Source organism: Loxodonta africana, chromosome 24 (genome assembly GCF_030014295.1).
Source record: "Loxodonta africana isolate mLoxAfr1 chromosome 24, mLoxAfr1.hap2, whole genome shotgun sequence".
NCBI lineage: Eukaryota > Metazoa > Chordata > Mammalia > Proboscidea > Elephantidae > Loxodonta > Loxodonta africana.
Window position 1 is genome coordinate 28,612,979 of NC_087365.1, and position 17,120 is coordinate 28,630,098.

Genomic DNA, 17,120 nt, shown 5'->3' on the forward strand with positions numbered 1-17,120 from the left:
GGTCCTTGTCTTTTTTCAGCTTTTTCATCAGCCATTTTCATGTGGCTGATCTGTGCCTGATCTGCTGTTTTTATATCTCAAAAAGTGATTGGCTTAAGACAAACCCCACACTAATATTGCCTTATTAACATAACAAAGAAAACCCATTTCTAAATGAAATTATAACCACGGGTATAAAAAACCAAACCAAATCCATTGCCATCAAGTCAATTCCAATTCATAGCAACTCTATAGGACAGAGTAGAACTGCCCATATTGTTTCCAAGGAGCGGCTGGTGGATTCAAATTGCTCGACCTTAACCACTACACCACCAGGGCCCCATCACAGTTACACGGGTTAGGATTTATAACACTTAATTTTGGGGGACACAATTCAATCCATACCATTCCACCATTACCTGTGTTGTCATTGCTGGTTTATATGTCTGGCTCCCCCACCTGACCATATGTTCTTTGAGGACAAGAGTCGTGTCTGACTCATCTCTGTGTCTCCAGCAACCAACACATGGCCTGAAGCAGAGTAGGGGCTCCGGGATGCAGCAAAGACCCAGAGGGGTCCCTGCTCTCAGACCTCTGCAGGGCTGTCCTGGAGGGGAGACCAGTCTAGTCCTGCAGTTTTCAAGGGATAACTCGAGGAGACAGATCCTAAGTTAGAAGCAGGAAGTACTTTGCAGTAGTTCTAGCTGTATAAGAATGGGTGAAACTGCCTGGAGGAAGAGAGCTCCCTGTCATTGGAGGTGGGAAAGCAGAGAATGGATGCACAATGGGGTGTTAATGGGAGGGTCCTGATTAGGAGGGACAACCATCCTTGCTTGCTTGATTCTTGACTTCACACTCACAGTCATTGTAATAGTTTCCTGGGGCCGCTGTAACAAAGTACCACAAAGCGGGTGGCTTTAAAGAACAGAAATCTATTGTCTCACCATTCTGGAGGCTGGGAGTCTGAGTTCAGGGTGTTGGCAGGGCTATGCTCTCTCTGTTGACCGTAGAGGAAGATCTTTCCTTGTCTGTTCCAGTCTCTAGTAGCCCCAGGAGTTTCTTGATTCCCTGGCTTGTAGATACCTCTTCACATGGACGTCTTCTCCTAGTATCAGTCTCTCAGTATCTCTTCCCCTCTTAAGAAGTCACTCAGATTGGATTGGGACCCACCCTACACCAGTGTAACCTCATGTTACCTTAGCTGGTAACACCTTCAAAGACTCTATTTCCAAACAAGGCCAAGTTCACAGGTACCAGGAGTTAGGATCTCAAAAAATTTTTTTAGGGGAGAGAAATCAACTCCTAACAGTCATCTTGATTCCTCACCACACCCTTCCCATCCCAACTTGGTCCTTCTCCAGTCTTTCCTATTAGAAAATAGCACCAAAATGAACCCTCATGCTCAAGAGAAAAACCTGGGAATCATTTATCTATAATTCATTCTACCCCCTATCCCCCCATATCCAATGTATCACCAAGTCCTGTCGACTGTATCTTCCAAAAATATCTCAAATTCCTCCACTTCTCACCACCCTAGTCCAGGCCACCATCACCTCTTGCCTGGAGGGCTGCACCAGCTTCCTTACTGATCTCCCTGCTTCCATTCTTGCCTCCCTCCATTCCGTTCCTCCTGGAGCAACCGGTTATCTTCTAAAAATTGTAAATAACGCTACCTTTCTGTTTAAAATCTCTGACAACTTCCCATCACATTCAGAATAGAATTCAAGACAGTCATCATGCCCCACAAGGGTCTTCTCAATCTGGACTTCTCTTCCCTCAATGCTGAAGTCCTAGAGACATCTCAGTTTCTCAAGCCCACCAAGCTCTTTCTGCCTGAGGTACTTCTTGGCTACAGTTCACTTTGAGTGGAGTACTCTTCTCCATCCTCTTCGCTTGACTGACTCCTATTCATTCTTAAATCTTAGCTGACAATGTCACCTCCTCAAGGAATCCTTCCTCAACCACCCCTTCTAGAGTATGTTCTTCTCTGTGTTCTCTCTCTCTCTGCATCCTTTTGGTTTTCTTGAAGGCATTGAGCCCAGCTGTTATTACACATGCATTTGTTTCTTTACTTGTTATTGGATGTCTATCAGCTCCCCAAAGCTTGGTCCAGGCCTGACTCACAGTAGGTCAGCAGGGCCTGCCACAGCACAGGTGCCTTGTGCAGACCATGATGCTGACTGTATTTCACTCCTGATACTGTCACCTCTGCTATCTTTCACAGGTGGGCAGCCCTTCATTTCTCTGACTAGCCCAGCTCAGAGGATGACCCCAGGAGTTTCAGTGCCTTTCAACTGCACCGTTGGCCCCTTTGGCTCCAGGGACTATAATGTCACCTGTTTGAAGGGCAGAGAGGAGCATCCAGCCTCAGCTCAGTGCCTGGCAGCTGAGGAGAAAGGCCATTACTCCATCACCAGCCAGACATGGTGACAATGACCCAGCAAGATGTCACATCCAAGATCACCTGTGAAGCTACCCATAGGACCTTAGCAGAGCCCCTGCAAGAGACCACGAATCTCTCCAAAGTGCTCCAAGGTGAGCGGGTAGCTGGCTCCTAGCAGCACTGGTTTTCAGAGTTTTCCATCCAAAGCCCCGCTTCACAAATGGGAAACCTGTAATTCCTCACTGCCATTGCTGATCCCCCTGGAGCCCTGGTGCCACAGTGTTTAAGAGCTCGGCCGCTAACCAAAAGGTTGGCCATTTGAATCCACCAGCCACTCCTTGGAAACCCTATGGGGCAGTTCTCCTCTGTCCTACAGTGTCACCATGAGTCAGAATCAACTTGATGGCAGTGGGTTTTTTGGATCGCTGATCCCATAGTACAGTGGTTAGGAGCACAGACTTGGGAGGCCAATCGTCTGGGCTTCAACCCTGGCTGCACCACTTTGCAAGTTGTGCGATCTTGGGCAACTTACTTAACCTCTTTGTTACTCAGTTTCTTTGTAAAATGGGGATAAAAATAAAACCTACCTCATAGCTGCCATGGAGGATTAAATGAGTGATTCTTTATAAAGTAGGTCTCCGGGTTGCACAAACAGTTTGTGCTTGACTACCAACCTAAAGATTAGTGGTTTGAACCCATCCAATGATACTGTAGAAGAAAGACCTTGTGATGTGCTTCTTCTGTAAGGATTACAGTGAAGAAAACCCTACAGAGCGCAGTTCTACTCTGCAACCCATGGGGTCACCACGAGTCAGGAATGACTCAACGGCAGTTGTGTTTTTTCAGCCTTACAGAGTACCTAGAACAATGCTTGGCACATAGTAAGTAGTTCATAAGTGTTTCATTTTATGATTATTATTTGGCCCCAACTTTTTACTCCAAACATATTTGTTCTATTAATATTATTGCTATTGATTTTTCTAAAATTAACTCATTATTATTGTGATTTTATATATATGTATGTATAAAACACAAATCATTTGCCAATTCAACAATTTCTACATGTACCAATTCATGTCACTGAATTGTACAGTACTGGTAAAAATAGCTATTGGTTTTTGATATTGTAGATTTATTATTCATCCAATAAATAATGAATATCCACTGTGTGCCAGGCACTGTTCTAGGTGTTAGGGATACTGCTACAAACAAGATGAAGTCCTTGTCCTCATGGGCATTGTATTTTAGTAATTCTTCAAATCATATTTCATGATATGAAATATTGCAAATGTACTGAAAATAATATACCAGATACCCATGTACCCCCACCCAAATTTAATGAAAGTCAGCATTTAGCCACATTTGCCTATATTGAGCGGACCAAAAAAATTCATCTCACATTCATATAAGTAAAGGTAACTGAAGAAAGAGTGACAGATCTTGCAACTGGGCCCTGGGAATGGGAAACCGGGCGAGGGTGGGGGTACAGGGGTAATTTTGACAGCTCTTTTTCTCTCTCCCTCTGCCTGGCTATCCCCTGTGAAGATCATTGCCAAGCCCTCTGTGAACGAAGTCCATGCACACAAACAAGTGAATCTCACCTGCCAAGTGGACCGCTTCTACCCCTCTACCCTGCACCTCACCTGAACGGAGAATGGTTACGTCATCCTGACCGTGGAGTCTCCCCAGGTTACGAGAAACCCAGATGGGACGTACTCTCTGAAGCACGTGTTGCTGGCAGAGACCAAGGTAAGTGTGAGTGTGTTTGCCTGCTTGGTGGCCCACGATGAGCCCTCTGTCTCTGCCAACATCACCCTGCGGGCTCAGTCATCCAGACTGGAGAAAGGGGGGTGCAGCCTCTTGGCCAGCCCTTCTGGGCAGCATGTCACTGAGTTTTAGGTGGGAGAAATTGGAGCATCTGCCTGGGCCTTAGGTAGTAGTGGGCCAGGGACTCAGGGCAGTAAGGAATGAAGGTGAAGGAAGAGAGGCTGGTGATGAAACTCTCTCACACATACCCCAACCCACTCCTCCCTCCCACATCACACCCCAGGGACTTCCCTTCTTTTCTCCTCTTTGACACTTGACTTCAGAAAACCCCAGAGATTAAGGACTGCTTGGCACCTACATCTCTTCTAGAAAGCATATTACTTAAGACTGGTTCAGCTAGAACCAGTTTTTCAGCTGGAAAACTTTCTGAAAATCAACTTTAAAGAGAGGTCAGAATTCCTGACTCCTTCAACTGGGAAAGAATGTAGATAAAAAGTCCTCACACAGTGTCTTCAGGGCTCTCTCTGATTATCAGTTTGGTCTCTCTCTCCTTGTCCGTGTCCTTCTCCTTTTCCTCCTCCTTCAGGTTGCTCTCTCTCCCTCCCCGCCTTTCTCTCCTTCTCCTCCTTTGTCCTCCCCCCTCTTCCCCTCCTCTCCTATCTTCCCTTCCCTTCTCATCGCTCGTCTCTCTTGCCTTTGTCCACTAGGGGGAGCTGTCCACTGGCAGTTGATACCCAGAGAAGAGACGCTCTCGTTTGGTTCAGCTTGGATCACTTTGGGAGACAGTTACTGGTGGGGTGGGGGCGGGCAGTAATTAGGATTGACCAGGCCTGGGTGAGCCGGGGTGAGACAGAATATGGGATTGACATGAAATGGGGAGGACGGTTCCCTAGAGGGATTGTGAGTGTACTTGACCCCGTCCGCGTCCCTGTATGACAGCTCATGACCTACCACAGTAAGGTGGGACAGGATGCTGGGCTGGCAAAATGACACAGCTCTGCAACAGGGGCTTCCATCCTGCATTTTATTCCTCCTGATGGAATTGGCCATATCTGCCTACTTTGTAAATTCTCAAGTGGAAACCATCCCACTTGTCTGCAAGTTTCTCTGTGTCCTCTTTTTTGCCCAGCAGAAATAAACACATTCATTCACCCAGCAAGAAATACAGGTCTGGGTAAAAAACTCCAAATTAGTCTTTTCTGATCAGAAACAAGTTGTATTATTTCTTTATTGACCTACTTAGAGTTTTTTCCCCTCTGTCTTATTTTTCTCCTTCATCTGCCTCAGTGTATGCAGTCCACCACTGCAAGGTCAGCCTCCCTTACCCCCAGCATTGCTTTGATTACACCACGCCCCTGTGCAGCCCCCCATGATCTGCAGGGGGAAGGGCAACCTTCTGTCTCTGGCACTCAAGGCCCCCTTCAGCTTGGTGTCAACATAACCTTTCCAGTTCTACGTCCTGGCCTGGCCCGTAAACCCCCTCACTGGCACCCCCACCCCTTAAACCCTCCCACCTGTGGGTGGTGTTGGGATTTGACCAACGCCTATGCAGTGCTTCCTGTGTACTTGTCATCATCACATGTGTTATCTGATCCTATGACCTCCAGGAAAGGTGGCAGAGGTACCAAGGTCTCTGGTCTCAAACAGCAGAGCTGGGGTAAGGATGCAGGCCAGTCTGTTTACAAAATCATCGTGTTTTAGTGGTTTTCTCTTCCATCCTGCATATGAATACAAACTTGACCGTTATCTCGAGTTTCTTTTCAAATCTCAATCTTAAATACTCATTTCTGGAACGTATTCCTTCCTGAGCTGTCTTATCTGTCCACACCATTCTGTCCTCACTCTTGGTACTTAAACTATGAGGCTTCCTGAGAGCCCCTTGCCTGGGATCCTACCCCATTTGTACCTTTCCTCCGTGGTTAGACCTGTGCAGGGTGGCACTGGGCCTTACGTTTACAGGGGCCCAAACTTTGGAGTCACGGTCTCACGTGCCAATGTTGCCACTGACCACCTGTGTGACTCAGGCAAACTCAGCTTCTCAGCTATGAATGATGACTCTTAGGCCCTGTGGGAACCTGATGAGGATTCATTTACTAACTCAAGCCTGAAACATCTTGGCACGTAGTAGGTGCTCTGCAGTGGTGGCTTGCAGTCTTTATAGTACTTAGCACAGAGCTGGCCCTACAGCAGGAAAATAATAAAGATCCCTGACTATTATAGGGTCGACTGCAGAGAAGTAGAGGCAGCTGTGATGTAACAGGAAGAGTCTCGGCTTGGAGCTGTGACTCCTGGGCTGGAACGTTGGCTCTGTTAGCTAAGACGCCTTTGTGTGAGTTACTTACCCTCTCTGAGCCTTTTCCTTCTCTCTTAACATTAAAAATGTGTGAATAACAATTGCTTAGATAATTTCTGAGTATATGATACCATTTATGGAGTGGTAACTATGTGCCACATACCCTACACCGGTTTCTTCATTTAATTTGCCTGGTAGCTCTGAGAATTCAGAATCATTCCCATTTTGCAGAAGAGGAACTGAGGCTTAGGGAGTTAAGTTTTCTAGCTCATAAGTACAGGGGTTAGCATGCACACTCAGGTTGAGTGTGACCCCAAAGCCTGTGCTCCTAACCTTTTCTCTGTGCCACCTGGTGTTAACGAAGGGCAGGGCTGAGTGGTGATCACAGCTACAGACCCTGGGACCAAATTGCCTGGCTAAGAACTCAGGCTCTAGCATTGATTAGCTGTGGACCCTAGACAAGTTACCTAGCCTGTCCAGGCCTCAGTTTCTTAACTGTGAAGTGGGAATAGTAATAGCTCCCATTTTCTAGGGTTGTTGTGAGAACTCCATGAGATGGGGAAGAGCCTGGGGCAGAGTAAGTGGATATGGGTGTTGGCTTGAGGAGCTGGTGGGAATCTGCCTCCTTACAAATTGCGGTGGCCCCCTGTAGTTTTATTGTCTGGCCTCTGATAGCAGCTTTGCAAGGGAGTTAGAACATCACTTTTAAACCCTATGGAAGGGGAAGCAATGGGGATTCCCAGCAGAGACACTGAGGAGGATTGTTCACACTGGGGTTTGGGCGCCTCCGTGCACTCTCATGTGAGGGATCTCTCACTGCGGGAAGGACCACCTACCCTTACACCCTGTAAGGTCCTCTTCAGCGATCCAGGCCAGCCACAAGCATCCGATGTGACCTGGCTGAAAAACAGCCTCGAACTCCCAGAGACCCGGACCAGCATCCTCCCTTTCGGGAACACCTTCAATATGAGCAGCAATGTGCTTGTCCCACTGAAGGAGGACGACATACTTGCTCTCCGCCACTGCCGCATCAAGTACAACTCGGCTCTGGCTTTCCAGAAAACCATCAGCCTGGACCAGCACCTCCAGGGTAAGGACTTCCCCTTGCTTTGCCGGGTTAGTGTAGACTTGGGTTCGAGAACCATGGACTTCTCTGAGCCTCAGTTTCCTCAACTGATGAATGGTTGTTGTGATGATGCAGTGAAATTATGCCTGTAAAGTACTTAACACAGCGCCTTGCTCATATTAACCACTGAAAAGTGGCAATTGTTGCTGTTACTATTCATAGCACCTCTCAGAGCTCTATTTCCTCATCTGTGAAATGGAAACAATATATTTACCTTTTAGGGATTTAACTTTATTACACACATATATATATATTTAGGAAACTCTGGTGGTGTAGCGGTTAAGAGCTACAGCTACTAACCAAAAGGTCAGCCGTTCGAATCCACGAGGCACTCCTTGGAAACTCCATGGGGCAGTTCTACTCTGTCCTAAGGGTTGCTATGAGTTGGAATTGACTTGACAGCAATGGGTTTATACATATTTAATATGAAAAGTATGTAAAGGTCTTTGTGAATGCCTAAATTTTAGGGATTATGAGTGGTGCAAAAGGTTAACACACTTGGCTGCTAAGCAAAAGGCTGGAGGTTTGAGTCTACCCAGAGTCACCTGGGAAGAAAGACTTGGTGATCTACCTGAAAAATCAGCCATTGAAAACCCTTTGGAACACAATTCTACTCTGACACAGATGGGGTCACCATGAGCTGGAGTGGACTCAATGGCAACTGGGAACAAAAATGGTATCTATAAACATCCCTCCTATATGGGCACAGGCCTAATAGTTTATCTGATTTTTTTGTTGATTTTCCTGCCAATACTTGACAGATCTACGAATTCAGTATCATGCCTAAAAGCAATCCTAGTGATCATTCCATTATGAATATCAAGTCTAAAATCCAGAGAAGTCAAGTCAGTGGTCCAAGGTTGCAGATCCATAAAATTAATTCCTTAAATGTGGATTGGACTTTAAAGTTTACACAGTATTTTCCTCTTTATTTTCTCATCCACAAAATTTGGGGAGGATGGACTGTTATCATGGAAGTAAACACCTGTTTTAAATGGAAAAAATTATTAATACTAATGTCTGGAGTGAGCACACCACCCAGTCAGTAAGGTGGATGCTCGCTCACAACAGCCATGGACTGATGGTCCCGTTTATGGTTTACAGAAGGAAACAGGCTCAGAGAGGTGAAGGCTGTTCAAGGTTGTAAAACTAGTGAGTGAGAGAGCTTGGACATGACCTCAGGCTTCCAATTCTGCTATTTACCAGCTGTGGGACCTCCTGCAGGTCCCTTTAGTTCTCATGGCCTTGTATCTTTTGCTGTAAAATAGGAAAATGATAGTTCAGGGGGTCCTCCTTATCTGAGTAACCAAAAACCAAGCCAAACCCAGTGTTGTCCAGTATAGGGTCGACTCATAGTGACCCTATAGGACAGAGTAGACCTGCCCCATAGAGTTTCCAAGGAGCGCCTGGTGTATTTGAACTGCCGACACTTTGGTTTGCAGCTGTAGCACTTAACCACTACACCACCAGGGTTTCCTATCTGAGTAATGCTTATATAATTCCCCGGAGTTAGGACAATTGTGTAGAGAGGCAAAAGATATAAAAAGCACAATATTCACAAATGAATTGGTTGCTTATAAAATCAGCCCCCACCCAGACCCCCTTCCCGCTCAACAGTGTGTGCACCTCAGCCCTGTCTCCTGTCATGGAAATGTCTTTGTGGGGGTCTTTCTTGGGGTCATCTTGAAGCCAGAGTCTGAAACAAGGACTTGGGTACAGATGGTTTATTTGGAAGGTGACCCCGAGGGGCTGGAGTGGGGAGAATGAAACAGGGAAAGAGGGACTGCCAAGAAAGGGGAAGCTGGATACCAGCCTGGACAGTTGGGGCTCAGGTCCATGGGGGCCTCAGGGGAAGTGTGTAGACTTTTCCTCAGAATTGTACTCAGAGGAGGGGCGGCTGGGATGTGCCTGCATGGGCAGGGTGGCAGGTCATGGTTTGGAGAAATCCTCAGGCTGAGAAGCAGAGGGGAGATGTTGCAGGGGCTTGAGGTGGGCCTCTGGGTGCGAAGCATTGCCCAGCATAGCAGCCTGAGCTGGCTGGCCTGGGGAGGTGGCGAAGGCACAGAAATCTCCGTTGTAGGAGGTGGTGCTCGCCTTGATTGAAGTGTGGTAAACACCAGACAGTACCGTGCAACACAATCCAAACCTGGGTGTAAAGTGAAATCACAGATCTTGCTAAATTTGTAGGGTTTCAAGAAGCTGATGCAAATAGTGTTGGGGAACCGCTGGGATCTCAGGCGAAAGCTCTGAACAGACTAAAAGAAAAAAAGGAAGAAGAACAAAATCTACGATGATGAGGATACTCTAGGCGCTTGAAAAAAGAGAATGCTTTGATTAAAAGAGGCTCCTGTGAAAATTGCTAAAACACTCAATAATTTCAAATAATTCTTCAAAAATAACCTTTCAGTGATGGCACCGAGAACATGTGACTTAAAATGAAGGATTTGTTGGTACTGTAGTGTGAGTTTCTGTGGAAAAAATTATGCCAGCTTCCTCACTCTCCCAATACCTGCTTCATTCTCATTCTGCCTAAGAATTGTTGCATAGTTGCAATTGTATACCACATTTAATTAAAAATGTAAAAAAATTTATAATTTAAAATTTTCAAGATGATGTTTTAGCCAATTCCTTCTTCAACATTTCTATGAAATTTGGGCCTATTTTCCATAGATTCATTTTAAGTGGTTTTTTTTTTTCTCAATACCCAGAAATCCAACCCATTCCCATCGAGTTGATTCTGACTCATAGCGACCCTGAAGGACACAGTTGAACTGCCCTTTGGGGTTTCCAAGACTGTAAATCTTTATGGAAGCAAACTAGCACATCTTCCTCCCACAGAGCAGCTGGTGGGTTCCTACCACTGAACTTAACAGCCCAGTGCTTAACCACCACACTACCACGGCTCCTCAATATCAAGTAGCCTTCTGTATTTGCCTCATTTGGTTTTGTGAGGCTTAAATGAGGTAATACATGTACAATGCCTCAAGTACTGCCACTCAGTGCATGGAAATAGTTACCATCAGCTATGTCAGGTCTCTGTCCCCGACACTGCCCCTAGACACTGTATATATAGCCGGTAGAACTCACTGGTGGCTACAATGGGTCATCTGAACCTCCCTATCATTTTTTTTGGCCTTGGTGCCCTTTATCACCCTTACTTGGTGGTATTTGGTTTTGTCATACTCTCCCTAGGCACCATCCCAGTTAGTAGGCCTTCACAATCTTGGGTCAACCCTTCTCAGGGCTCTGCTCGTTGCTCAGTGAGAATGCCTACTTGGTATGCTGATGTGGAAAGACTGAGTATAGGTAGTGAACTTCAAGGGATGGTGTTTTGCCTTGACTGTCCAGCTCATTAACAGCATCACTGATAGAAAATTATAGATCTGGGTGTGTTGGCATTTTAGTTACCTCGTTCTGCCATAACACAAATACCTCAAGAGGGTATTTTCTTTAAAGAACAGAAATTTATTTTCTCACAGTTCTGGAGGCTAAAAGTCCAAATCAGAGCCTCAGCCATGTGAATTCCATCTGTGAGCCTCTCTCTTAGTCTATGGTTTCTGCCGGTGATCCTTGGGACCTGTCTTCCCCCCATGTGTCTCTGTGTCTACTCTGCTGTTTTCATAACTCAGAAATGATTAGGTTGAGGACCTGCCCTATTCTGGTATGACCACATTAATGTTAGGGCTACAACATTCTGTTTTCATAAAAGATTTAATGTTTTATAGTTTTTAATAACCCCCCCTCAATTTTCCTCATTATGAATACATTCTATTGCACAGCTGAAAATCTGGTTGAAAAAATTCTAGAAGTCATTAGATCATAATTTCAGAAGCCTGAAATCATGAATGCTTATCCTCTTATAGTTTGAGTGTCAAAAAAGCATAGCAGTAAAACATGCTGCCTCTGGAGTAATCCCAGCTTTGCCACTTGACCTTGGACAAGTTACTGAACCTCTCTAAACCCAAGTTTCCTCATTTGTAAAACCTTAGTATCTTGGAACATAAAGACTTAGAGTCTATGAACCTTCAATTCTTGGAATTATCAAATCATAGAGTGAGTCAATTGATTTGCAGATTCTTAAATGGAATTCAAATCTCATATTTTCATCTTTAGTGGCCAAAGTAGAAAAGAAGGAAAAGATTAGGATGCCTTTCATCCATCCATCCATCCATCCATCCATCCATCCATCCATCCATCCATCCATCCATCCATCCATCCATCTATCCACCCCCCACCCCCCCACCCATCCACCCATCCACCCATCCGCCCCCCCGCCCCCCGCCCATCCGCCCATCCGCCCATCCGCCCATCCGCCCATCCGCCCATCCGCCCATCCGCCCATCCGCCCATCCGCCCATCCGCCCATCCGCCCATCCGTCCATCCGTCCATCCGTCCATCCATCCATCCATCCAAGCAAGCATGCATTCACACCATAATTCAATCATGCATGAACCTGTTAGCCAATACCTAAATCCTCCTCTGTGACAGTCCCTGAGTTAGGCCCTGGGTGGATGACTCCATCCTCAAGGAGGTCTCAGCATCCCACAATGAACTTCCTACAGTAATCGTCTGCTTTCTCTGAGCTGTGTCAATTGCCCCTACAGTGACAGTGTCCCAGTCTTCAGTCTCCTCGGATTTGGTGGCTATTACCTGCCATGTTCAGAGATTCTATCCACAGACCGTGCATTTCACCTGCCTCTCATGCTGCCACCCCCACCTCCACCGTGAACATGCTGCTTTCTGTTCACCTTCCTGACATTCCTTACTTAGCACTTTTGAGCTGAGTCAAGGGTGGTGATGGCTATGGACTTTGGTCAATGGGAGTCAGGGAGGTCTGGATGATGCCTTCACTGAGCTTCAAACTGGCCCTGCCTCCACACGAAGAGAATCAAGCAGACCCAGAAATTGGGCTTCCATTCAGCCTCCGATCATGAACAACTTGCCGAACGATTTTCACTTTTATCCATAGGCTTTGCAAGTATTATTACATTTTAATACATATTTTGAAATCACTGGTAAGCTGAATAGGAATTTTTCTGTTCTGAATGATTTCAAGCATACTAAAAAGTATAAAGAATAGTATAATAAATATCCATGTGCCTACCATCCTATCTGTGCAAAATATTAACACTTTGCTGTTAAGTTCTTCAATTCCTTTTGTAAATTGCTGTGTTGAATTTTGTGTTTGTCATTCCCAAGCATGATTTTGTACTTTTATAACATAGGTGTAAATCCTTAAGCAATATATGATTTTATTTGATATGTTTTAGATTTTATATAAATGTTATTGTACTGTATACAGCATTACAGAATTTTATTTTATTTTTTCTGCTGAACAGATTTTGAGATTTATTCATGTTGATACATGTGGCTCCATTTTATTATTTTCTTCACTGCTTTATGGTCTTTGATTGTAAGAATATGCCACAAATTATTGGTTCTTCTTGTGATGGATATGAAAGCTTTTTGCTATGTTTTGCTAGTACAGTTTTGACACATCCATTCTTAAGCTGGTTTCCATGGGCACATGTGGGAGAATCTCTCTAGTTCCTCTAGTGCGGGCCTCACAGCTGCAGAGAGGCACAAAAAGAAGGTTTCAAATTTTGCCTTTACATTTATGGCTTTAATCTACCTAGATTTTTCTGGTATGAATGTATATGTGTGTGTGTGTATGAGACAGAGAGAGAGAAATAAGTGGAAGGGGTCTTTTTTATTTATTTTTTTTCTAAAAGGATAAATTACCCAGCACTCACTGGTATGTACTGCTACTTTGCCATATAGCAAGCTTCCATAAATTTGTGGGTAATTTCATGAGCTCTTTATTTATTCAACTGATCTACTTCTCCCTTTGCCAATACAACACTGTCTTAATTAGAGTGTTCTTGTTAGCTTCTGTTAAGTTGGCTCCCCCATGGCAACTTCATGTACGACAGAGGGGAACTGCCTCATCTTGCCCCATACTGTTGGTATGCTCGAGTCCATTGTTGTGGTCATTGTGTATTTTGAATGCCTTCCAACCCAGGGGGCTTATCTTCCAGCACTATATCAGACAATATTCTGGTGTGAACCATAGGGTTTTCACTGGATACTTGTTGGCAGTAGATTGCCAAGCCCTTCTTCCTACTCTGTCTTAGTCTGCAAGTTCTGCTGAAACCTATGTACCGTGAGTGACCCTGCTGGTATTTGAAATACCAGTGGCGTAGCTTCCAGTATTAGTTGCAGAGAAGTGGCCTTTATATTTAAAAGACAGCTTGATCAGATATCAAATATTTGGCTCACTTTCTTGTCTCTCGAATTTCTAATAGTGTTTGTGTATTTTTAACATTGAACATTGATTTTACCTAAAAGAGTTGGTGTGAAAATTTAATGAGGTTACCCACATAGAGTGCTCAAAGCAGTATCTGGAGCATAAGTCTTCAGTAAGTGATAGCAGCTACAACTCCTTTATGTTGTATAGAGTTGCATCTATTGTTTTTAATTAGATATTTATAACAATAATGTCTTCTTTTTCAGTTATGTAGATTTGCAGCAGGAAGGGAAGATTTCACCATGTGCTCATGTGCTACATTGAAATAGGATTTGGATGGGCACATGGTAACTTTCACAACTTCATTTGATAGTTAACCATGGCAGGTGAGAGACCTGAGGTCCACCATGGACAGAGTTTCCTAAAGCCAAACCTGTATTAGCTCTAGACCCTGAAGAAGAAACTATTTCTTCTGACAAGACGCTGCTGTTTCTAGGGTATATTGTGTTGGGGAGATCTGGTGATCTCTTCCTGCACACAGAGAATAATTACAACCAGAATTAATTGGTTATAATGAATTGTGAGCACAGCATTTTGCATGGATTGTTTTATGTTATTCCTACCATGGCTCTACAAGGTGCGTGTTATTGCCTCCATTTACATAGAATCAAACAGGCTGGAGAAGCCTGGTGTCACAGGAGGAATCAAACTCAGCATCTTTCTGAGGCTGAGTCTTCTAGTGATGGGGATCTAGAAATCTGGGATTTCCTAAGAACAAATCCCAGACAGAGAGGACTAGAGCAAGCCAGTAAAGGGAATGTTGACGGGTAGCTTTCAGGAAGAGCAATGCCAGGCTTTGGACCTCAGTGTGGGCCAGACGTGGACAGGGATGACTCTCCTTTCCCTTCCACTCTCTGTCCCACTCAGCTCTGGGCGCCCACAGATACGGGTACATAGAAGAGCATGCACCTGCCCCTTAGGCATCCATACCTTAACGCCTTGATGTATCCAATCCAAATGGTACTGCTGAGTTTAAATAGGAGACAACTAATGGAGAGCCTCAAGTGGGGCTGCTGCCCGCTCAGTGGATTAACAAAGGGCAGGATCCAGAGAGGGAGCAATTGATCCTGGAGTGGAAGGGGCTGTCCAGTGATAAGCTGGGTCCCAGGAGGACCAGAGAACCTGGAGAAAACCACTGGGGAGCAACTGACACCATGCTGTAAGAACTCATTCAAAAGCAATTTTTGAGTTTCCTACTTCATTTGCACCTTTGTGGTGCAAAAGGTTAATGAGCTTGGCTGCTAAAGGAAAGTTTGGAGGTTCGAGTCCACTGAGAGGCATTTCAGAAGAAGGCTTGGTGATCTAACTTCCAAAAAACCAGCCATTGAAAACCCTATAGAGCACAGTTCTACTCTGACATACTCTAACATACACCATGAGTTGGAATAGAGGTGATGGCAACTGGTCAGCTGGTTAATTTGCTTGGTGCCAGAACTATCAACAATTACATATTGAGTCTCAGGTGTACTACACTCATGATCTCCTTTAATCTCCGCTAAAACACTGCAAGGCAAGACTTCTTATGAAATGACAGTTTAGAGATGACAAGACTGATCCTGGGGATGTCTGGCGACGTGCCTAACTCCTTAGAAGGCCCTCTTGGTCTGGACATTCATCCTCCCTCTCTCTCCAGTTCCACTCGCACAGAAGTGGTACATAGAATAGGTGCAGCACAAAGGGTAGTGACTGTTCCCTCCCCCAGGAATCTGCTCACCATTTGCTCCTCCCATCACAACCCTGTCCCCTCTTCATAACCCATAATCCCCACCTCACCCCATAAAGCAGATATTTGTTAACCTTAACCCACCTCCTCTCCTTGGAGCCAGGAAAGGATTCCTTTGTGGGTTCAGGGGCATGCAATTTCTGAGGTCCACATTAGACTGTGCCTTTGGGCTAAGCTTTACCAGTGACATCAGTAAAGGGTAGGAACCAAGCAGACCTGGGTCCACTTCAACGTTGGCCAGGTTCTAGAGAGCCCTCCTCCTCCCTCCAGCAGGGTAGTTCTTGGTTGAAAATGGTACAAAATGAGATCATAGTCAGCCATATCCTATGGTCCTGGGCCTGGGAGTTTGGGGAACAACCCACAACCACAGGTCCTTCTTGGCCTGGGGCTTCTGAATGGAGACCTCAAAATGAGATGAGGAGCCAAGCAGAGAGAGCACAGGCCCCAAGAAGGGGAGGAAGCATTATTTCTTCTAGGCCTGTCCAAGCTTCTCGAATATTTACTATGAGTCACTCCTCACCTCAAATGACCTTATCTGCCTGCTTTTTATTTCACAATCTAGAAGAGGTGTCGTCTCATGGACATTTTCCTCTTAGGTCAAAGCTACTTCCTCTTAGATTGCAGGAGGCAGGGCTTCTCTTCTCTCTGCAGAGCACAGCCCAGGCCTCCCCAACACAGACATTGGCACAGAGCAGACCTCGTGGCCTCCAGGATGCCCATTCCTGCCTCCCAGCCCCACCAGCCTCTGCTCTCCCTGCTGCTGACTCTGCTGCTGGGACTTACAGGTGAGCGTTGCCTTAAGGTGGAATCCCCTCTTCCTGTTCCCTCAGCTTGCCCCCCAATCCCCTGCCCCGGCACCCAGACTTCTAGGGACTCTAGGTAAACAGATGCACCATCCAGGGCTGCCACAGAAGGCCAAGGACTGGGCATTATCTGAGAAGATAAAATCAGGGAGCTGAGCGTTTTCTCTGTAGACCCATCACCTGTGGCTGGCTGCCAGAGGCCTCAAATGAGATGATTCTTCAAGTAACAACAAGAATAATTTACATTTTTATAATTGTTTCCATTGACAGAATACTTTTTCAGAGGGATCATTATTTAAAGCCTTGCAACTCTTGAGACTCCAAGATGAGAAGTAACTTGTCCAAGGTCCCAGAGGAAGCTCAGAGAGAACCCGGGGGCTATCTGGCTCCAAGCCCCCTGTCTTCTGTTCACTATCCCAAGGTTGTGAAACCTAAAGGGGTGCCCACTTGAGTTGCAAAGGAAAACAGTGTATGGGGAACGGCAGCGACCATCCCTCTCAAGAGCTTCATCTCACTTTGTTCTCCCCTGCTTCTCCATTCTACATCCGTGACCTCAGATTATCACTCCCACCACTTCAGACTTCACAACCTTGGGATAGTGAACAAAGGGCAGTGGCTGAGCAGCCCCCACAGTCACAGGGCTGGGCACAGCACCCCTCCCAGTTCCCATGCTGGCCCTGATGTGATGCAGGACATATTTTGGCGGGAGGGCTGTTATTCTCTGTACCACACACATCC

The 17,120-nt window shown here is 45.6% G+C and overlaps 1 long non-coding RNA gene across 1 annotated transcript in view; it reads left to right on the forward strand.

Moving 5' to 3' along the window:
* LOC104846064 (uncharacterized) overlaps window positions 1–17,120 on the forward strand; it is a 137,587-nt gene that overhangs the window by 99,750 nt on the left and 20,717 nt on the right. Inside the window, exons 8-11 of the long non-coding RNA XR_010319228.1 lie at window positions 2,204–2,514; window positions 3,908–4,111; window positions 7,286–7,512; window positions 12,154–16,364. This is a non-coding gene — a long non-coding RNA (uncharacterized LOC104846064). The remainder of the gene's footprint in view (window positions 1–2,203; window positions 2,515–3,907; window positions 4,112–7,285; window positions 7,513–12,153; window positions 16,365–17,120) is intronic.